Source organism: Salvelinus namaycush, chromosome 16 (assembly GCF_016432855.1).
Source record: "Salvelinus namaycush isolate Seneca chromosome 16, SaNama_1.0, whole genome shotgun sequence".
In the NCBI taxonomy this organism is placed as follows: domain Eukaryota; kingdom Metazoa; phylum Chordata; class Actinopteri; order Salmoniformes; family Salmonidae; genus Salvelinus; species Salvelinus namaycush.
In genome coordinates this window covers 45,343,735-45,365,820 of record NC_052322.1, presented here as the reverse complement: position 1 = coordinate 45,365,820, position 22,086 = coordinate 45,343,735, and the positions used below count along the sequence as shown (strand labels likewise).

Below are 22,086 nucleotides of genomic sequence, written 5' to 3'. Positions count from 1 at the left end.
TCAAACCCTGTTTAACAGTCACTCCTAAATCAAGGTCTCAAACCCTGTTTAACAGTCACTCCTAAAACAAGGTCTCAAACCCTGTTTAACAGTCACTCCTAAAACAAGGTCTCAAACCCTGTTTAACAGTCACTCCTAAATCAAGGTCTCAAACCCTGTTTAACAGTCACTCCTAAAACAAGGTCTCAACCCCTGTTTAACAGTCACTCCTACAACAAGGTCTCAAACCCTGTTTAACAGTCACTCCTACAACAAGGTCTCAACCCCTGTTTAACAGTCACTTCTACAACAAGGTCTCAACCCCTGTTTAACAGTCACTCCTAAAACAAGGTCTCAACCCCTGTTTAACAGTCACTCCTAAAACAAGGTCTCAAACCCTGTTTAACAGTCACTCCTACAACAAGGTCTCAAACCCTGTTTAACAGTCACTCCTAAATCAAGGTCTCAAACCTTGTTTAACAGTCACTCATACAACAAGGTCTCAAACCCTGTTTAACAGTCACTCCTAAAACAAGGTCTCAAACCCTGTTTAACAGTCACTCCTAAATCAAGGTCTCAAACCCTGTTTAACAGTCACTCCTAAAACAAGGTCTCAAACCCTGTTTAACAGTCACTCCTAAAACAAGGTCTCAAACCCTGTTTAACAGTCACTCCTAAATCAAGGTCTCAAACCCTGTTTAACAGTCACTCCTAAAACAAGGTCTCAAACCCTGTTTAACAGTCACTCCTAAAACAAGGTCTCAAACCCTGTTTAACAGTCACTCCTAAATCAAGGTCTCAAACCCTGTTTAACAGTCACTCCTAAAACAAGGTCTCAAACCCTGTTTAACAGTCACTCCTAAAACAAGGTCTCAACCCCTGTTTAACAGTCACTCCTAAAACAAGGTCTCAACCCCTGTTTAACAGTCACTCCTAAAACAAGGTCTCAAACCCTGTTTAACAGTCACTCCTAAAACAAGGTCTCAAACCCTGTTTAACAGTCACTCCTAAAACAAGGTCTCAAACCCTGTTTAACAGTCACTCCTAAAACAAGGTCTCAAACCCTGTTTAAAAGTCACTCCTAAAACAAGGTCTCAAACCCTGTTTAACAGTCACTCCTAAAACAAGGTCTCAACCCCTGTTTAACAGTCACTCCTACAACAAGGTCTCAACCCCTGTTTAACAGTCACTTCTACAACAAGGTCTCAACCCCTGTTTAACAGTCACTCCTAAAACAAGGTCTCAACCCCTGTTTAACAGTCACTCCTAAAACAAGGTCTCAAACCCTGTTTAACAGTCACTCCTAAAACAAGGTCTCAACCCCTGTTTAACAGTCACTCCTAAAACAAGGTCTCAACCCCTGTTTAACAGTCACTCCTAAAACAAGGTCTCAACCCCTGTTTAACAGTCACTCCTAAGGGGATTTAGTAAGTTATTTCGCCACCTCTCCTGACTGTAACCAGATATGTTTTGTGAAGAGACCTGCAGCTGAACTGCTATAATTTCATTTGTGTCTCCGGTAGTGGTTTACAAAGTTTATGTGGCGCTGTTGTATTGGTTGGTGTTACTCAAAAGGGCTTGTGTGTGTGTGTTTGAAGTCTGAATCTATACACAAGTAAAGTTGCTAGTGTTCCACTGCTGCTAATTACAGCTTTAGCCTAACATGTGTGTCTGTTGAATATTGTTAACACTGAATTAAAGTGATTTTTTTGGGGGGACTGACGCGTTCCCTATATAATCACAGCCAAGTGAGCCAACATGCTACTGTCCTGTCACTGGAAAACCATTGTCTAAACACAATTCTGGGAACCAGATACAGGTGATTGAGGGAGGGTTGGGAGAAAAGGGTGAGGGGAAAGAAATTGCATCATAATCTGTTTATTTTGCTCGCTCTGAAAGTGTAACACAATGTCTTCATTCTTACTGTACATGACGTAGTGTACATTATCTTACTGTACATGACGTAGTGTACATTATCTTAGTGTACATGACGTAGTGTACATTATCTTATTGTACATGACGTAGTGTACATTATCTTACCGTACATGACGTAGTGTACATTATCTTAGTGTACATGATGTAGTGTACATTATCTTATTGTACATGACGTAGTGTACATTATCTCACTGTACATGACGTGGTGTACATTATCTTACCGTACATGACGTAGTGTACATTATCTTATTGTACATTACGTAGTGTACATTATCTTATTGTACATGACGTAGTGTACATTATCTTACTGTACATGACGTGGTGTACATTATCTTACCGTACATGACATAGTGTCCATTATCTTATTGTACATGACGTAGTGTACATTATCTTATTGTACATGACGTAGTGTACATTATCTTATTGTACATGACGTAGTGTACATTATCTTATTGTACATGATGTGGTGTACATTATCTTATTGTACATGATGTAGTGTACATTATCTTATTGTACATGATGTAGTGTACATTATCTCACTGTACATGACGTAGTGTACATTATCTCACTGTACATGACGTAGTGTACATTATCTTATTGTACATGATGTGGTGTACATTATCTTATTGTACATGACGTAGTGTACATTATCTTATTGTACATGACGTAGTGTACATTATCTCACTGTACATGACGTAGTGTACATTATCTTATTGTACATGACGTAGTGTACATTATATTAGTGTACATGACGTAGTGTACATTATCTTACTGTACATGACGTAGTGTACATTATATTACCGTACATGACGTAGTGTACATTATCTTATTGTACATGACGTAGTGTACATTATCTCACTGTACATGACGTAGTGTACATTATCTTACTGTACATGATGTAGTGTACATTATCTTACTGTACATGATGTAGTGTACATTATATTACCGTACATGACGTAGTGTACATTATCTTAGTGTACATTATATTATTGTACATGACGTAGTGTACATTATCTTAGTGTACATTATCTTACCTTACATGACGTAGTGTACATTATCGTAGTGTACATTATCTTACTGTACATGACGTAGTGTACATGACGTAGTGTACATTATCTTAGTGTACATTATCTTACTGTACATGACGTAGTGTACATTATCGTAGTGTACATTATCTTACTGTACATGACGTAGTGTACATTATCTTACTGTACATGACGTAGAGTACATTATATTACTGTACATGACGTAGTGTACATTATATTACCGTACATGACGTAGTGTACATTATCTTACTGTACATGACGTAGAGTACATTATATTACTGTACATGACGTAGTGTACATTATATTACTGTACATGACGTAGTGTACATTATATTACTGTACATGACGTAGTGTACATTATCGTAGTGTACATTATATTACTGTACATGATGTAGTGTACATTATCTTAGTGTACATGACGTAGTGTACATTATCTTACTGTACATGATGTAGTGTACATTATCTTAGTGTACATGATGTAGTGTACATTATCTTACTGTACATGACGTAGTGTACATTATATTACCGTACATGATGTAGTGTACATTATCTTATTGTACATGACGTAGTGTACATTATATTACTGTACATGATGTAGTGTACATTATCTTACTGTACATGACCACAACCATGATTACCGAGCATTAAGAATTCTACGAAAACATAGCAATAAAACACATATGAATATGAGCTGAGGAAATACATTTCTCACATCCATTGAAGCATAAGCCGGGCTGGGAACACATTTACTCAATATGTGAGATAGACCGACCAGGGCAAATGGCAGATCCTTCTTGCATTATACATGGACAGAGATTGAAACACTTTCCCTTCTCACAGTATCCTAACATGTCTGGCGGCTGGCAGGCTGTGATGGCTCTTTTGGTGGTTATACTATGCGTCTAAGCTGTTTATCGCCAGCCTCTGGTAACATAAACCACCCGTCTGTTTTAATACCAAACACATTTAAAAAAACGATATACTAATTTCCCACCAATCGGGTGCTCTGTGCCTAGACGAAGGGATGGCTGAGTATTCCACTGGTGAGGAAATACCCTCCAGATGGGTCCAGATCGTCCTTGTATTCATTGATGCCGCTTTGCCTGTTTTTCTGGCTTTTTATTCTGAGATGGCAAGGGGGCCTGGGAAGGGATGTGGGTGATGTTAAGAAGGAAGCTCAAAGTAGAATGCGAGGACGAGGTAAATTCGGATAACACTAGAAACAGTTTGGGATTAGACTATTGCATGGCTTCTGATCCTTATAGTGTGGGATTAGACTGCTGCATGGCTACTGAGCCTTATAGTGTGGGATTAGACTGCTGCATGGCTACTGAGCCTTATCGTGTGGGATTAGACTACTGCATGGCTTCTTATCCTTACAGTGTGGGATTAGACTACTGCATGGCTACTGATCCTTACAGTGTGGGATTAGACTACTGCATGGCTTCTGATCCTTACAGTTTGGGATTAGACTACTGCATGGCTTCTGATCCTTACAGTGTGGGATTAGACTACTGCATGGCTTCTTATCCTTACAGTGTGGGATTAGACTACTGCATGGCTACTGATCCTTACAGTGTGGGATTAGACTACTGCATGGCTTCTGATCCTTATAGTGTGGGATTAGACTGCTGCATGGCTACTGAGCCTTATAGTGTGGGATTAGACTGCTGCATGGCTACTGAGCCTTATCGTGTGGGATTAGACTACTGCATGGCTTCTTATCCTTACAGTGTGGGATTAGACTACTGCATGGCTACTGATCCTTACAGTGTGGGATTAGACTACTGCATGGCTTCTGATCCTTACAGTTTGGGATTAGACTACTGCATGGCTTCTGATCCTTACAGTTTGGGATTAGACTACTGCATGGCTTCTGATCCTTACAGTGTGGGATTAGACTACTGCATGGCTTCTTATCCTTACAGTGTGGGATTAGACTACTGCATGGCTTCTGATCCTTACAGTGTGGGATTAGACTACTGCATGGCTACTGATCCTTACAGTGTGGGATTAGACTACTGCATGGCTACTGATCCTTACAGTGTGGGATTAGACTACTGCATGGCTTCTGATCCTTACAGTGTGGGATTAGACTACTGCATGGCTACTGATCCTTACAGTGTGGGATTAGACTACTGCATGGCTTCTGAGCCTTATAGTGTGGGATTAGACTACTGCATGGCTACTGAGCCTTATAGTGTGGGATTAGACTACTGCATGGCTTCTTATCCTTACAGTGTGGGATTAGACTACTGCATGATGATGGCAAGGGGGCCTGGGAAGGGAAGTTTGGGATGTGGGTGATGTTAAGAAGGAAGCTCAAAGTAGAATGCGAGGAAGAGGTAAATTGGGATAACACTAGAAACAGTTTGGGATTAGACTATTGCATGGCTTCTGATCCTTACAGTGTGGGATTAGACTACTGCATGGCTACTGATCCTTACAGTGTGGGATTAGACTACTGCATGGCTACTGATCCTTACAGTGTGGGATTAGACTACTGCATGGCTACTGATCCATAAACAGATCCATATGTTCTCGATGCCCCACAACTCTATTAGGTTTATGTAGGCAGGTCCCTTTCTTGTCTCTTGTCATCATTGCATCTGAAAGCCCAAAATGCTGGCGTCCCAGACCCAAAATTGTATCAGAGTTAATTAGGTGTGTGGTATAGGCTGGGCTGAGACTGGGCTGAGACTGGGGAGTGCCTGCCCTGCTTTGAAACTCACTCTGCTCTTGTTTTCTCATAGTGGTTTGTATGAGCAGTTTTGGGATGGAGAGAGTAGGGAAGAAGAGGAGCTAGCTACCACGGCAGGCACTATGTGGCGTTCCATAGGGTAATTTAAAATCGATCTACAACTCTAAATGACAGACCACCACTCAACAGCAATCAACCTGAATGTGGCCCAACCACACAGTAAGAAATAACCAGTCACATAATGAAAGCAGACAAGTTATGCTGGGAAATCGTTTCTCTCTTCCTCCTCTCTCCCCACACTCTCTCTCATGTATTCTTATAGGCTACACTTTCTATTTGGTATTTAGAGTCTTAAAGGGGAAAGTAGCACAAACATTACACAAGTAATGTGGGAACCTTTATGTAAAACAGCAGCAGCAGCGGATAAATTAGATTGATACACAAACAGACTTGTTTCTGTCTACACGCTTAGATATAAAAGAGTGCTATGTGGCACCACTTGTCCCTCTAGGAAGACCCCTGAACCCTTTTCGGGTCAGATAGAACCTGAGGTTCCAAATAGAACCTGAGGTTCTAGAACCTTTCCAGAGGATTTCCCTACATGGACAGGTGGTTACTTTCTCTTTTTTTTTTTTTTTCTTCTTTTTTTTCTGAGAGTGTAATGTGTGTGTGTGATACTTACTCCTCAACCCATCACCCACGTCAGTCTCTCAATCTTCCTGTCAAAAGTTGTGAAGCGGGATAGATTTATTATTGACCTCTTCTTTAACTACAAGTATCAGAACATATTAACTGTTGAATCACTTTACTGGGATATTAATATCCTATATTCACATGTTTATGTTACTGTAACATATGTTTAGCATAAAGTCATTTGTTTGTCACTATGGAATTTCTTATATTTATTTGAGAAGTTTAATTGTTTGAATTAGAAGAGTTTTGGAATCTAAAACCTCTCTTGGTGTGATTTTAAAAAAAATATACCATTCCATGACTTTTTAAGGTTTAAAAGGCTAAAGGTAGGTTGTGAATTTCTTCATCCACACTGTAATCTCACTAGAAACTCCTCCATAATATAATATCATGTTGAAGTTGGTAAACTCCATTTTAAACATTGTATAAGAATAATTAATAGCCTATAGGTGTTTGATTACAAAATAAAATCCAAATTGATAATAAAGGGACCTCTCCAAATAAATTAAATATCAATACATAACTGAAATTAAACTGATTTTATTTGAGTTATTAAGTTATTATCAAAGTTATTATGTCATTATGATTTGTTGAATAAATTCAGTGAATGACAGGGAATCATAAATAGTTCCTGTATGGTACATCCCATGATTCCACGTTCCTGAAAACATTTAACTACAAAATTGTATCCAAACAGTTTAACCTAGATTCAAACATTTTAGAGGTTAAGAATCCCAATATTTAATGGGAAACATGAACATCAGAGATATATATCATATTAGTCCTGCAACGACTTTAATCACAAAGAAATAGATTCCACACCACAGTACTTCTGTCTTAAATCTTACCTTTAAAAAAAATCCTCAGCTCATTTGAAAACAAATGTTTTTTCTAACAGGTAACTTTGTACAAGACATACAGGAACAAATGACTGTAAAAACGTAATTTCTATAAAGCCATGAGAAGGTCTGAAGATCGTGTTGAACAATTCACATTCTACTTGTTGAAAGTATTATTTTGAATAGGTTATTAGTTGGGTTTGAGTTGGAAATAAGTATGAGCTATTTGTTGCAACAAAAAAAATTCTAGCGATAACTTCAAAAATACATGTATATTTGCATAAATTATGAATTCGTTTAGGCTACAGTAGACCATTCATAATGCTGTGTATTTATCCAGATCTTCCACTAGTGTGGTTCATGACTACAAACTATACATTTTAGTTTTCAAAAGCTCATAAATACGCAAAAGTTAGTTAAAGTGATTTAAAGTTGTTTGACATAGTTCTTCCCGAACATTTCTACCAATTACAACACATATCAACACCACCCTTTCAACACAAGCCTATTTCTCACAACAACACCCGACTATTTGGTGTCCAACCGCCAGATGTTTCTATCAGTCCAAATTATGAATCGTTGTCTTGATACTTTTACTTTGCCTTTGGACAAAACATTGCAATGTATTATCTTATTATCCATATTAGTGAACACTGTTGCAACAGGTAGGCTAATATGGTTAGGAGGTATTTCCTTGGCTACCAACAAAAAATGTGTTTTCCCCCACTCCATTGAACCAAAGGCTTATTGAAGACTTGCTCCCCCACCCCCTACTCTCTCTTATACACAAACACATCCATCCGCGGTTTGGAAGCGTATGGGGAGGGGGTTGGGGTGATGAGGAAACGGGTTGATATGCCCTGGAAGTAATTCTTTCGCCCCAAAACACAAGGTGAAATGGGACCACCAGAGCATCGCACGTGGGACCCGCACTACACATTCCAGAGCTGATGGCATTTGAGTGAAGAGCTGAACTCCTCGCACTTCTCTGTGTGTGACCTCTGTGTGTGGTGTTATTTTTGTAGCAGTGAATTTAAGTCCCCTAAAATATGAAAAGCTGCTGGAGAATAATAGATGTTTTGATGTTGATATGTTAAAAATATGTTAAAATATGTTAAAAATATATATACATCATAATTTAGCTACTCAATTTAGTATAATGTTTGACGGTGTGCATGCACAGTTAATTAATGAGTTACTTATGAAATGACATGAGACGAGATTTCATACCATTTTAAATATTTTAACAAGCTTCTTTTACAATTTTAAAACATCTATAGGCCACTTTAAATTATATTTCGAAGAGTTACTTATGAAATTACATGAATTATGAATAATTCCACAAACTTTAAACTCTATATATATATTTCGAAATGATTCGTTCAGTATTATAAAACTTAAACATAAACGAATAAACAGACCCAATATGAATAAAGCAATGAGTGAGATGACTTGCAAAGCACAGAAGTAGACTATTAGTTAGTCAAACATAGGCTACCTATAGGCCTGTAAACTTTCCTCTGAATATAATCAATGTGTAATGGTTGATTAAGCAATATTGTCCAAAATATTTCAGATTGGTGTTTTGACATAAAACATGTCTTTATTCAATACATATGTCTCACTTATCATATTCACCACAAACAATGCCAAATCAATAGGCTATAATAACATTTATATCGAAAATAACATTAATATTCTTCAAATATATAGGCCTGGTGATCAGAATAATATATAGACTATAATTATGATAAATGTGAAATTGTAATATAACTGCTTATTTATCTTGCTTTGTTTACACATTTATTTATTATCATATTAAGTCTGTCTAAAGTTTAAATATCTCTGTTAGTTATGTACGCTGATAGGGTAGACTGCAGTTGAATCAATTATATATTGCCATAACAGTTATTGAAAAAAAAACAGTCAATCCAGCGACAAAAAGAGTCATCTGCATGTCCCTAGTAAAAAAGTTTGCGAAAGTGGCCTGACGTCACACTCCCACAATGCTCGCGCCCCTTAACTCTGCTGCAGCCTCAGAGCGAGACAGACATAGTCAGGCCCAGAATATATGAAAAATGATTGAAAAAATTTGAAAAAATAATAAAACAACAGATCGAGGGGAGAAAGACCGTGAAAGGTGGCGTGGGGTCTCCCACGGTAGGTTTGCGAAAAGTCGGTGATGGAATGTTACCGGGGTTCCATGAGAAATTGACTAATGCGGCGCTGGAAACTTTTTGGTGGGTAACTGCTCGTTTTTTTTGTAAGATCTCATAATATGGCTGCACGTTCTGATGTGTGCATGTTTTGTTTAATAAGATTTAAGATTATTACAGCAACTTTCTTCAATGATAATCGATAGATTGATGTTCACGACATTTTAATTAACACGGATCTGTTGTAGATGTTCTGCAATCGGACATGTTTTAATTTAGCTTATTTTGTGGAAGTATGTAAGCGTCGGGGTATTTAATTTTTAATTACCCGATCGTCTCTTCGCTCGAAGCTGTGTCGATAAATGTGTTACAAATGAAAATCATTGAAGTTGTAAACATTATGCATTGTGTCAATGATGGCTTTGGCAATGATGATTGATGTTCGGTGCAAGTTTTCTGCGAATTGCAGAATTTTAAACAATTTCCGAATATTTATGATGGTGAGCATGCTACTGCAGAAGAGCGAGTGAGATAGAAGAGGGGACGTCCCTGTTGTATTTGAAAGAGTAAACAACTCTGGGGGGAAAAAAGTACCTACACATGTCACGTTCGATGTATCCTTATTCATGGTAGTTGTTGCTTGATTTCTAGGCGCTCAAAAGGCGTCACATTAAAGAAGTGAAGAACTATTTGAGTGTTTTCCTTCGACTGGTCGTCCATGCTGTAATGGCTTGTGTCATTTGTTTTGTCGCTGATCGGATGTTTCTGGCGGATTGAGGGGCTATGTGACTTTTGTGTGTCTCTTGCCTTGTATGTTCCTTGTAAGGGCAAAATAATAGCCCTTTGGAGGGGGGGCAGGGTCATGTTATGGATGCGGGGGCTCAGCTCATTTCATTTCATATGCACACTAATACACTTGTGATTGTTTTGTTGTTCTGTTGTTGAACTTTTCTATTTCGTTTCAAACTGTTTTGTCAAACAACATTAGGCTCTAAGAAAAAACATATTCTGAGAAGCAACATGAGGTTACTGTATGTTGTCTGCAGTGGATGATCTAATTGATTAGTTTGAATATTTTAGACATTAGGCCTAATTTTGTATTTGGAAGTGTTTTAGATTACTTTCATGTTTTGATGTAGCCTACATTATACACGCAAACATAAGACTTCCTGTGATTATTTTGTCAAGGATCAACATATTAGTCTAATATTACGTGCATTACATTGTAACAACAGAGAACGTTGTGTGCTGATAGATTCGCTGTATGATTCATTGTCATCAATTGGACCAACCCACGTTGCAATAACAGAATGGAGCCTGAAACATTGAGCAACATGTCAAAACTCCTGTGACTTAGTGCCTGTTGGAGGCTCCAGTTTACTTTTAGTAGTTCCAGTAATTTGACGTTACTAAACTAGTCTACTTTATTATTAGGCTGCTAACTGCTTTTGGAATGTTCGACGACCGATACAAGCTATGCGTTCCGTGTGAAAGTAAGACTAACTTACTTGCTTTAAAGTAAGCCTTTAGATACAATGTTACTCCATCTGGCAAGTCATTTGGCAACAGTGTTGCTTCATTTGGCAACATTGTATGCTAAATAAAAAAACATGCGTCCTTGAAAAATTAAACAGCCTACTGTAGGCAACATTTATGGTTAGTTAGCCCAATGTCTAGCCCAGGCTTCCTAATAATCACCACCAAGTCTTGGAGGCAACAAACAGCCTCCTCGCGGTCATGGCAGGTCTGACACGAGCATGCTCCCTCCATCAAGGCCTCACTTCCACTGCCTCGAGACACATAATAAGGAAATGGAAGTGAGAACGTCACGAGACAATGCTTTTGTTATTGACAATAACAGTACAAGTGCAAGTTGAGACGCATATGTAGTTTGTTGTTTTTACAACGTTATTTCTGTGTGAGTATACCCTCAAAAAAAGACCCGAATTCTTGACAGCAAGACTTAGATCAAACTAAAGTAAAATAACAACGTGTTAACATGATGCACGTGTAGGCTACAAAGTCATATGGAATAAAAACATATATTGTGGGTATAGTCTACTTCTGCAAAAGTATATTTGTAACTCCACAACAGATTAACTACGTCCCCGGCCCCCCCTCTCCCCAATAGTCAGCAGAACTGCTCAAAACAAACCATTGTGACTAGGACAATTTCAACAGAAATGTTTATGTAAACATTTCAAAGTTAACAGCTTTTAGAACCATATGTTCTGTGTGGAAAATACAGTTTATGACGTACAAATAACTTGGTAATATCATATTACACTTGACTTAATATATTGGTTTTTTTCCTCACCCTTGTTTATGTAGATGAAGATAAGTACGTTTTCTTTAGCAGTAGGGACGTTTTCATGGATAAACATTTTGAAACACTATAGTCAAACATCTTCTTCTGATTACCTTACACATGAATTTAGCCCGTGTGGTCGGAAGGCAACAATCTACATGTTTGCCTTGGTGATCGAGAAATGTGTTTGTGTGTGGTGGAGGGAGGGAGGTCTCCTCTCTTCCTCTGGAAATGTCCCACAATCCCCTTCACCTCTGTGAGTATGAGGCTGATTTCCATGAGAAAAGAGCATCATTTGGGTTAATGGGAAGGACAGCCCTCGGAGAGGACACATGGTAGTAACCAGAGAAGAACAGGAACAGCTCTGATACTATTCTTTGTATTTCTTCACCTTCTGGGGAGCACGGAGGAGTGGCGAGGCCGGTGGGGACACTGGGTTCATGTGAGAATGGATGTTAGCATCAGGGCGGCAACAAGATTGTTCTATTTGTTCTTTTCTCAGCATGAGAAAAACAGTCAGATTGGGAGCCTGAGAACTGCTGCGGATCATGGGCATCAGTGGCAGTCTGTCTCTCAAAGTGTGTGCGCGTACGTTGTCAACCGAGAAGGGAAAGATTATTTATTTGTGTTATGCAACGTTTCACACACAGTAGCCGGGCTGACTGTTGAACCCTGTGGTTGTTTTGGTCACTCCAACTCAGCCCATAAAACTGGAAAAGGATGAGGAGGGTGAGGGAGATAACATCAAAGCCATGTTCACAGGGCTAATATCACTCCCCAACAGATCCCCAGTGAGAGCTGCTGAACAGTCCACCACCATAGAGATAGATACCCATCTGTTTGGATCAAAACAGATAGCGATGGGCAACGTGATTCATCACACAAACAATTCTGTTGTGTTTATTTCATCAACGTAGTTATGGAATTTAATCTATTTCTAAGATTCAGTTAAGATGTGACATGTTTTCAATGTTTGGATATCAGTTTTATTTTCCCAAAGCGTTTGTCACTCCCCTGATTTGTATGTCAGCTTTGTTTCTGATTCCAAGCTGTTCAATACCTGTTATTGTATCCTTTTAGTTATGGGTAAGCTATTGCCTGTTATTTAATTTTGGCGAAGACAAGAGTTGGTGAAACATGAGAACGTTCTCAGAATGAATGCTGTTGCTGCCCTCAGGACATGATCCAGCCAGTTTTCCTTCAATTCTCAAAGAGGTTGTAGAACATTCTTTCATGGCATTGCTATGGCAGAGAGAAGAGTGAGGCTGTCTGTCTGGATTAAAGACTGACAGGAAGCAGAACTCCTGTATGCATATGAGAACACACGTGTATACAGGCGCCACGCTCACATGCTAGCACACACACACTCATATGCACGGATACGTGCCACGCAAGTACACACACACACACACACTCATATGCACGGACACGCGCCACGCAAGGACACACACACACACTCATTTGTAAGCATGTGTGCTTACATACAGATCAGATCTGAATTTGAGCAAGTTTGCTACAGAAGGAAAATAATCCTGCAGCAACAGGATATAAGAATTATTATGTGAATTATAATTAATGGACATTCTTGTAGGGGTTGATACATTTTTCGTCAGGGCAAATCAAGACTAACATTTTAAAGTGGAAATGACAAACTTTAGAAGTCTTTTTTAACCTGGAATACACTATAAGTTTGCATTTCCTGCTGTGCAGTAAAATTCTCAGCAACAAAAGAGTGATCAAATTAGGATCCTACATCTGTACACTCGTAAACATATGACACACTCGGCCACACACACATTTACTCACATACAGTACATGCAGAGTGGTAGACGTTTCTTTGGTCCGTTGCACATTCTGATGGCCCTTGCAGTGTGCATGTCTGAAATAGTGAGAGGACGCTACATGCTTGAACCACATACTGCCACTTTTCCTTGTGGAACTTTTTCTGGGAAGAGCGGGGCAGCTGTGGCTTTTCAGGACCTAGTTCCATCCATCATAAAGCACCCATGGTTTACACACACTTACACCCCTCCTTTCCCTCTGTCTCTCTCCCTCTCTCCGTTCTCCTCCATCCATCTCATCCAAAGACTGGGGCTTACACCCCTCCTTTCCCTCTGTCTCTCTCCCTCTCTCCGTTCTCCTCCATCCATCTCATCCAAAGACTGGGGCTTACACCCCTCCTTTCCCTCTGTCGCTCTCCCTCTCTCCGTCCTCCTCCATCCATCTCATCCAAAGACTGGGGCTTACACCTCTCCTTTCCCTCTGTCGCTCTCCCTCTCCGTCCTCCTCCATCCATCTCATACAAAGACTGGGGCTTACACCTCTCCTTTCCCTCTGTCGCTCTCCCTCTCCGTCCTCCTCCATCCATCTCATACAAAGACTGGGGCTTACACCCCTCCTTTCCCTCTGTCGCTCTCCCTCTCTCCGTCCTCCTCCATCCATCTCATCCAAAGACTGGGGCTTACACCTCTCCTTTCCCTCTGTCTCTCTCCCTCTCCGTCCTCCTCCATCTCATCCAAAGACTGGGGCTTACACCCCTCCTTTCCCTCTGTCTCTCTCCCTCTCTCCGTCCTCCTCCATCCATCTCATACAAAGACTGAGGCTTACACCCCTCCTTTCCCTCTGTCTCTCTCCCTCTCCATCCTCCTCCATCCATCTCATACAAAGACTGGGGCTTACACCCCTCCTTTCCCTCTGTCTCTCTCCCTCTCTCCGTCCTCCTCCATCCATCTCATACAAAGACTGGGGCTTACACCCCTCCTTTCCCTCTGTCTCTCTCCCTCTCTCCGTCCTCCTCCATCCATCTCATACAAAGACTGGGGCTTACACCCCTCCTTTCCCTCGGTCTCTCTCCCTCTCTCCGTCCTCCTCCATCCATCTCATACAAAGACTGGGGCTTACACCCCTCCTTTCCCTCGGTCTCTCTCCCTCTCTCCGTCCTCCTCCATCCATCTCATACAAAGACTGGGGTTACACCCCTCCTTTCCCTCTGTCTCTCTCCCTCTCCGTCCTCCATCCATCTCATCCAAAGACTGGGGCTTTACACCTCTCCTTTCCCTCTGTCTCTCTCCCTCTCTCCGTCTCTCCATCTCCGTCTCTCCTCTCTCCATCTCATACAAAGACTGGGGCTTACACCCCTCAGGGCCACTTCCTCCATGGTGTCTACTCCAGATTTATTGCCTGTCTTTTCTCTCTGCAGTAAACACATTGTTGGTTTTAGGGGCTTCGCTGTAAGTCCATTGTTTGAATAAGAGTTTAAACCTCAAAACACACTGGAACGTCTCAAGGTTCTTTCCAAACATAATGATGATGAGATCAGTTCATTTACAACTGGTATCTGAGGTTCCAAGTTGGCAATTGATTAAGCTGATGTACAGGAGAAACAAAGACTGGATGAATATATATATATATGTATATATATATTGAATATATATATTTATATTATACAGTTCTAGTCAAAAGTTTGGACACACCTGCTCATTCAAGGGTTTTTCTTTATTTTTACTATTTTCTACATTGTAGAATAGTAGTGAAGACACCAAAACTATGAAATAACATATATGGAATCCTGTAGTAACCAAAAAAGTGTTAAACAAATCAAAATATATTTTATATTCTTCAAAGTAGCCACCCTTTGCCTTGATGACAGCTTTGCACACTCTTGACATTCTCTCAACCAGCTTCACTTGGAATGCTTTTCCAACAGTCTTGAAGGAGTTCCCACATATGCTGAGCACTTGTGGTTAAGTATGGCTTGACAGTGTCACCAGCAAAGCACCATCACACCTCCATGCTTCATGGTGGGAACCATCCGTTCAACAACTCTTCGTCTCTCAAGGACACGGCGGTTGGAACCAAAGATCTCAAATTTGGACTCATCAGACCAAAGGACAGATTTCCACCGGTCTAATGTCCATTGCTCATGTTTCTCGGCCCAAGCAAGTCTCTTCTTATTATTGGTGTCCTTTAGTAGTCATTTCTTTGCAGCAATTTGACCATGAAGGCCTGATTCACACAGTCTCCTCTGAACAGTTGATGTTGAGATGTGTCTGTTACTTGAACTCTGTGAAGCATTTATTTGGGCTGCAATCTGAAGTGCAGTTAATTTGAGCTAACTTATCCTCTGCAGCAGAGGTAACTCTGGGTCTTCCTTTCCTGTGGCGGTCCTCATGAGAGCCAGTTTCATCATAGCGCTTGATGGTTTTTGCGACTGCAATTTTCCGTCTTGACTGACCTTCATGTCTTAAAGTAATGATGGACTGTCATTTCTCTTTGCTTATTTGAGCTGTTCTTGCCATAATATGGACTTGGTCTTTTACCAAATAGGGCTATCTTCTGTATACCTCTCCTACCATGTCACAACACAACTGATTGACTCAAACGCATTAAGATGGAAAGAACTTCCACAAATTGACTTTTTACAAGGCACACCTGTTAAATGAAATGCGTTCCAGCATTCAAGCTGGCTGAGAGAAGGCCAAGAGTGTGCAAAGCTGTCATCAAGGCAAAGTGTGGCTATTTTGAAAAATCTCAAATATAAAATATATTTAGATTTGTTTAACGCTTTTTTGGTTACTACATGATTCCATATGTGTTATTTCATAGTTTTGATGTCTTCACTATTATTCTACAATGAGGCCTGTCTCAGTAAACTATTCCATTGCGGAGGCCTGTCTCGGTGGACTATTCCATTGTAGAGGCCTGTCTCAGTGGACTAATCCATTGCGGAGGCCTGTCTCAGTGGACTAAACCATTGTGGAGGCCTGTCTCAGTGGACTAATCCATTGCGGAGGCCTGTCTCAGTGGACTAATCCATTGCGGAGGCCTGTCTCAGTGGACTAATCCATTGTAGGGGCCTGTCTCAGTGGACTAAACCATTGTAGGGGCCTGTCTCAGTGGACTAATCCATTGCGGAGGCCTGTCTCAGTGGACTAATCCATTGCGGAGGTCGCGGGGATGGCACACCAGTATCACACATTTAGTGTTAATTCCCATAATTCCTTATCTACAATGTTTGTTTGGTTACTGTAAATACTGTTAATGCTTTCAATATGTTATTATTCTAGTCTTTTACAGTTCACATCGTAAGAGTGGACACGTTGTTTGTAAAGCGTACAACCTATTCTACACTTGTGAGAAAATTGAGTTGTCAATTTATTCATTGTGCTTTGTTTGGAGGGCTCCAAATGCTACCTGGCCTGCACACAAATGTAGGCTTATAAATGTGCCCACCTGATAGTATTTTCCTGTGGAAAAGTCATAAAATAGGCCTACCTGAGTACTTCTTATCCCTTGCGCAAATGGACTATAGCTGTGTCTGTCTGAAGCTCACTGGGGCAGGAAACTGAGGGTCTAAAATATTTTATACAATGTTGCAAGTGTAACCTTTATTTAACTAGGCTAGTCAGTTAAGAACAAATTCTTATTTACAATGACGGCCTACACCGGTCAAACTCGGACGACGCTGGGCCAATTGTACGCCGCCCTATGGGACCCAATCACGGCTGGTTGTGATACAGCCTGGATTCAAACCAGAGTGTCTGTAGTGACATTTCTAATGCTGAGATGCAGTGCCTTAGACCCCTGCGCCACTCGGGAGCCCAAACGTGTGCTGGACCAAGTTGGTAGTTGATACAATGTTTCAAGTTCCTTGCAGACAGGCCATAGCCAAAGTTATTTATTTTTATCAGGATATTTTCTACCTGCAGGCTGCAATGTTTTTATTTGTTGGCTTTATGTAGGCTATTCTTACAATGGCAATAGAAGTTACTTTTAGATTTGTATAATTTTCATTTAGATAGAATTTTGAATCACATGACAATGATTTAGAGATAGGAAGAATGTATTATAACTCTGTTCCATGAAAAGGTACATATGAAAATCATTACCGGCACGCAGATCGGTAGAAATGGTAAGATAAATTGGCACTCCGAACGGAAAAGGTTGCCGACCCCTGGTGTAGCCTGTCACCGGTAACTACGGGGGCGTAATGGCAGAATCTGAGAACGCCAGCAGCAGTTCGGGAATTAGGATATCTTGATCTCTGGCTCCCGCTTGAGTCAATTTGTGCGTCTTTAATTATTTAATCACAGTGTATTTAAAGTATCAGATAAGCTCCGTACATATAGTTGATTTGATTAAAACACATAGGGCGTGTCTATATATGGAAAAATAAACGTTTAAAAATGTCGACCGGTCAATTGGTCGAAAGAACAGACGACTCTTGGTCGACCAAGATTTTTTTTTAGTCGAGGACAGCCCTAATAGACACGTGTCAGAAACGTTTTTGCCCTGAAGTTAAATGTATTGATTCTGTTGTTTAGTACTGCTGTGATTTCCATGGCAACCACTCAGACAATAACCAAGTCAGAGGTAAGAGCCTAAGAACCAGGTTCAATTGCACACGCCAATGTTTATGCAATATCTTTGTTTTTTACGAACTACTGCCTGCGGACACGCTCACACTCTGAAAACGGATACCTGTGAGGTGAACCTACCTGGCAGTTGTATAATGTTTTACAGCACACAAAGGGATTCGGTGATTTAATATGACCGCGGGGAATAGATCTAGTGTGTAAGAACTACAAAGCAGGTTCAATTGTATTGAGCCCTAACCAGGACCCTCGCTCTGGAGGGTAGTTCAGACAGACGGGATCCTGAGCTTCACTATGCCAAACATACTATTCTCTATGATCCTTTCTTAAGATGCTACGTTTAGCTAAGTGGCAGGAGAACATGTAGCTTTGGATTAAAGGGGTTTTGAAATAATAAAACGTTAGTCAAATGCCTGACTAAGGAGGGAGTTATTTGTCTTAGCCTTGTAATACGTTAAATATGCTGCAGTTCAGTTACTCTATCTGATGAGTCGGTGAATCAGAGGAAACCTGAAGGGAGGAGCCAACGAGTAGAGCGGCAGTAGTGAGAGTAACTCCTGCTTCACACTCAGAGCAGAGTACTGTCAGACATCGGGTCTGGTGACACCTTCCTCTCAAGTCATTTTTAATAACCCCTCTACAACCCCGCCCTGCTCAACAATCCCAAATGCAAAAAAATTAAAATTATGCCAAATGAAAACGTCCAACTCCCTTCTCAGACAAAAGACCAGAAAACGTCTCTCCCTAATTAGAAAGGTTTAGAAAAACATAGAGTTTTGGAGATGAAGTTTAGACCGTATGAAATTATGCCTTATTATTTGGTAACTTTCAAAGCTCACAAAATTTGACCATAAAGTCTGAGGAAGCGGAATGACGAAGGAAAGGATGCATACATTAAGATGAGGGATTATGAACATTGTCTGAACGTTGGATTAATAAATATGGAGAGAACTTCATCGAGACATCAGAGTGTATGAGAGGGGATAGTCCATCAGGTTCCCGCAGCTTTGCTCTGTGTTTAGGTGAACATGTGCTCTGTTCATTCAAGCCCACGTTTGAGTACATTCAGTTTTTGATCTAAGTCTGTCTGAACATGTCTTAATTCTGAACTGCTATAAATTAACTTACTGAATGAGCCTACATTAATGAGTGGTTCATAGTTACAACAGTTGTTCTATACCTGAGAGGGAAGGAGAAGAGGAGCTGCGTGCAGCGAAGCCACTAACAGCCTACCTCTCTTTTGGACTAGGCTTCCTAATTGGCTGCTCTCATCCTTTTTATTCTCTTCTCTATTCATCTCTCCTTTGTCAACTTCCTCTGATCTCATCCCACCATTCTCACCCTCTCTCTCCTACCAGTAGTGTTGCTCCTCCTATCGCAGCGCTAGCTGTGCCACTAGAGATTCTGGGTTCAAGTCCAGGCTCTGTCGCAGCCGGCCGCGACCGGGAGACCCATGGGGCGGTGCATAATTGTCCCAGCATCGTTCGGGTTAGGGGAGGGTTTGGCCTGCAGGGATGTCCTTGTCCCATCCGGCACTAGCGACTCCTGTGGCGGGCTGGGCGCAGTGCACGCTGACACGGTCGCCATGATTGGTGCGGCTGGCTTCCGGGTTAAGTGGGCATTGTTTCAAGACGCAGTGTGGCTTGGTTGGGTTGTGTTTCGGAGGACGCATGGCTCTCGACCTTCGCCTCTCCCGAGTCCGTACTGGAGTTGCAGCGATGAGACAAGACTGTAACTACCAATTGGATACCACGAGATTGGGGAGAAAAAGGGGTAAAAGTAACAATGAAATAGTTGCTCCTCCTCCTCCTCATCTATCCTCTCTCTCCTACCAGTGTTGCTCCTCCTCTCCTCTCCACCTGTCCTCTCTCTCTTTCTGTTCTCTCTCCACCTGTCCTCTCCTCTCCACCTGTCCTCTCTCTCCACCTGTCCTCTCCTCATCCACCTGTCCTCTCCTCTCCACCTGTCCTCTCTCTCTTTCTGTTCTCTCTCTCCACCTGTCCTCTCCTCATCCACCTGTCCTCTCCTCTCCACCTGTCCTCTCTTCCTGTCTTCGCTCTCTTCCTCTCTCTCTTCCTGTCCTCTCTCTCCTCCTCTCCCGTCCACCTGTCCTCTCTCTCTTCCTGTCCTCTCTCTCCTCCTCTCCTCTCTTCCTGTCTTCGCTCTCTTCCTCTCTCTCTTCCTGTCCTCTCTCTCCTCCTCTCCCCTCCACCTGTCCTCTCTCTCTTCCTGTCCTCTCTCTCCTCCTCTCCTCTCCACCTGTCCTCTCTCTCCTCCTCTCCTCTCCACCTGTCCTCTCTCTCTTCCTGTCCTCTCTCTCCTCCTCTCCTCTGTCTGTTCATCCCATCTTGACGTCCTGCTGGTACATCCTTTTTCATCCCTCCTTCTCCTGACCATTTTCTTCTTTCCTTCTCTTCCCCCTCTCTCCTCAATTCTTCTTTCCTTCTCTTCCTCCTCTCCTCAATTATTCTTTCCTTCTCTTCTCCTCCCTCTTCAAGTGCTTCTCTTCCTCCTCTCTCCTCAATTTCGGATTCCCTCCCTCTCTCTTAATACTGCAATACTACCCCATTGACATACGTACCGTACACTTCATAAACACACACGTGGTTGACTGCATGTTGTACCGCCCAGATGCACATACCTCCCCTCTCTTTTTCTCCCTCTCACATTTCTTTATCTCTCTCTCTCTCCCGCTCAGATTTCTTTCTCTTTCGCTCTCTCCCTCTCAGATTTCTTTCTCTCTCTCTCTCCCTCTCACATTTCTTTCTCTCTCTCTCTCCCTCTCACATTTCTTTCTCTTTCGCTCTCTCCCTCTCAGATTTCTTTCTCTCTCTCTCTCCCTCTCACATTTCTTTCTCTCTCTCTCTCTCCCTCTCACATTTCTTTCTCTCTCTCTCTTTCCCTCTCACATTTCTTTCTCTCTCTCTCTCTCCCTCTCAGATTTCTTTCTCTCTCGCTCTCACATTTCTTTCTCTCTCTCTCTCCCTCTCACATTTCTTTCTCTCTCTCTCTCCCTCTCACATTTCTTTCTCTTTCATTCTCTCCCTCTCAGATTTCTTTCTCTCTCTCTCTCTCCCTCTCAGATTTCTTTCTCTCTCTCTCCCTCTCACATTTCTTTCTCTCTCTCTCTCCCTCTCACATTTCTTTCTCTCTCTCTCTCCCTCTCACATTTCTTTCTCTTTCATTCTCTCCCTCTCACATTTCTTTCTCTTTCATTCTCTCCCTCTCAGATTTCTTTCTCTCTCTCTCTCCCTCTCACATTTCTTTCTCTCTCTCTCTCCCTCTCACATTTCTTTCTCTCTCTCTCTCTCCCGCTCAGATTTCTTTCTCTTTCGCTCTCTCCCTCTCAGATTTCTTTCTCTCTCTCTCTCCCTCTCACATTTCTTTCTCTCTCTCTCTCCCTCTCACATTTCTTTCTCTCTCTCTCTCTCCCGCTCAGATTTCTTTCTCTTTCGCTCTCTCCCTCTCACATTTCTTTCTCTCTCTCTCTCTCCCGCTCAGATTTCTTTCTCTTTCGCTCTCTCCCTCTCAGATTTCTTTCTCTTTCACTCTCTCCCTCTCAGATTTCTTTCTCTTTCATTCTCTCCCTCTCAGATTTCTTTCTCTCTCTCTCTCCCTCTCACATTTCTTTATCTCGCTCTCTCCCTCTCACATTTCTTTCTCTCTCTCTCTCCCTCTCACATTTCTTTCTCTCTCTCTCTCTCTCTCTCCCTCACATTTCTTTCTCTCTCTCTCTCTCTCCCTCTCACATTTCTTTCTCTCTCTCTCTCTCTCTCCCTCTCACATTTCTTTCTCTCTCTCTCTCTCTCTCCCTCTCACATTTCTTTCTCTCTCTCTCTCCCTCTCACATTTCTTTATCTCTCTCTCTCTCCCTCTCACATTTCTTTATCTCGCTCTCTCTCCCTCTCACATTTCTTTATCTCGCTCTCTCTCCCTCTCACATTTCTTTATCTCGCTCTCTCCCTCTCACATTTCTTTCTCTCGCTCTCTCCCTCTCACATTTCTTTCTCTCGCTCTCTCCCTCTCACATTTCTTTCTCTCTCTCTCTCTCCCTC

The 22,086-nt window shown here is 41.5% G+C and overlaps 1 protein-coding gene across 1 annotated transcript in view; it reads left to right on the top strand.

Annotated features, from left to right (window-relative positions):
- Nucleotides 1–9,217: 9,217 nt before the first annotated feature.
- LOC120061490 (zinc finger protein PLAGL2-like) overlaps nt 9,218–22,086 on the top strand; it is a 49,274-nt gene continuing 36,405 nt past the window's right edge. The window contains exon 1 of the mRNA XM_039011337.1: nt 9,218–9,433. The gene's annotated coding sequence lies outside the window, so the exon portion shown is untranslated. The remainder of the gene's footprint in view (nt 9,434–22,086) is intronic.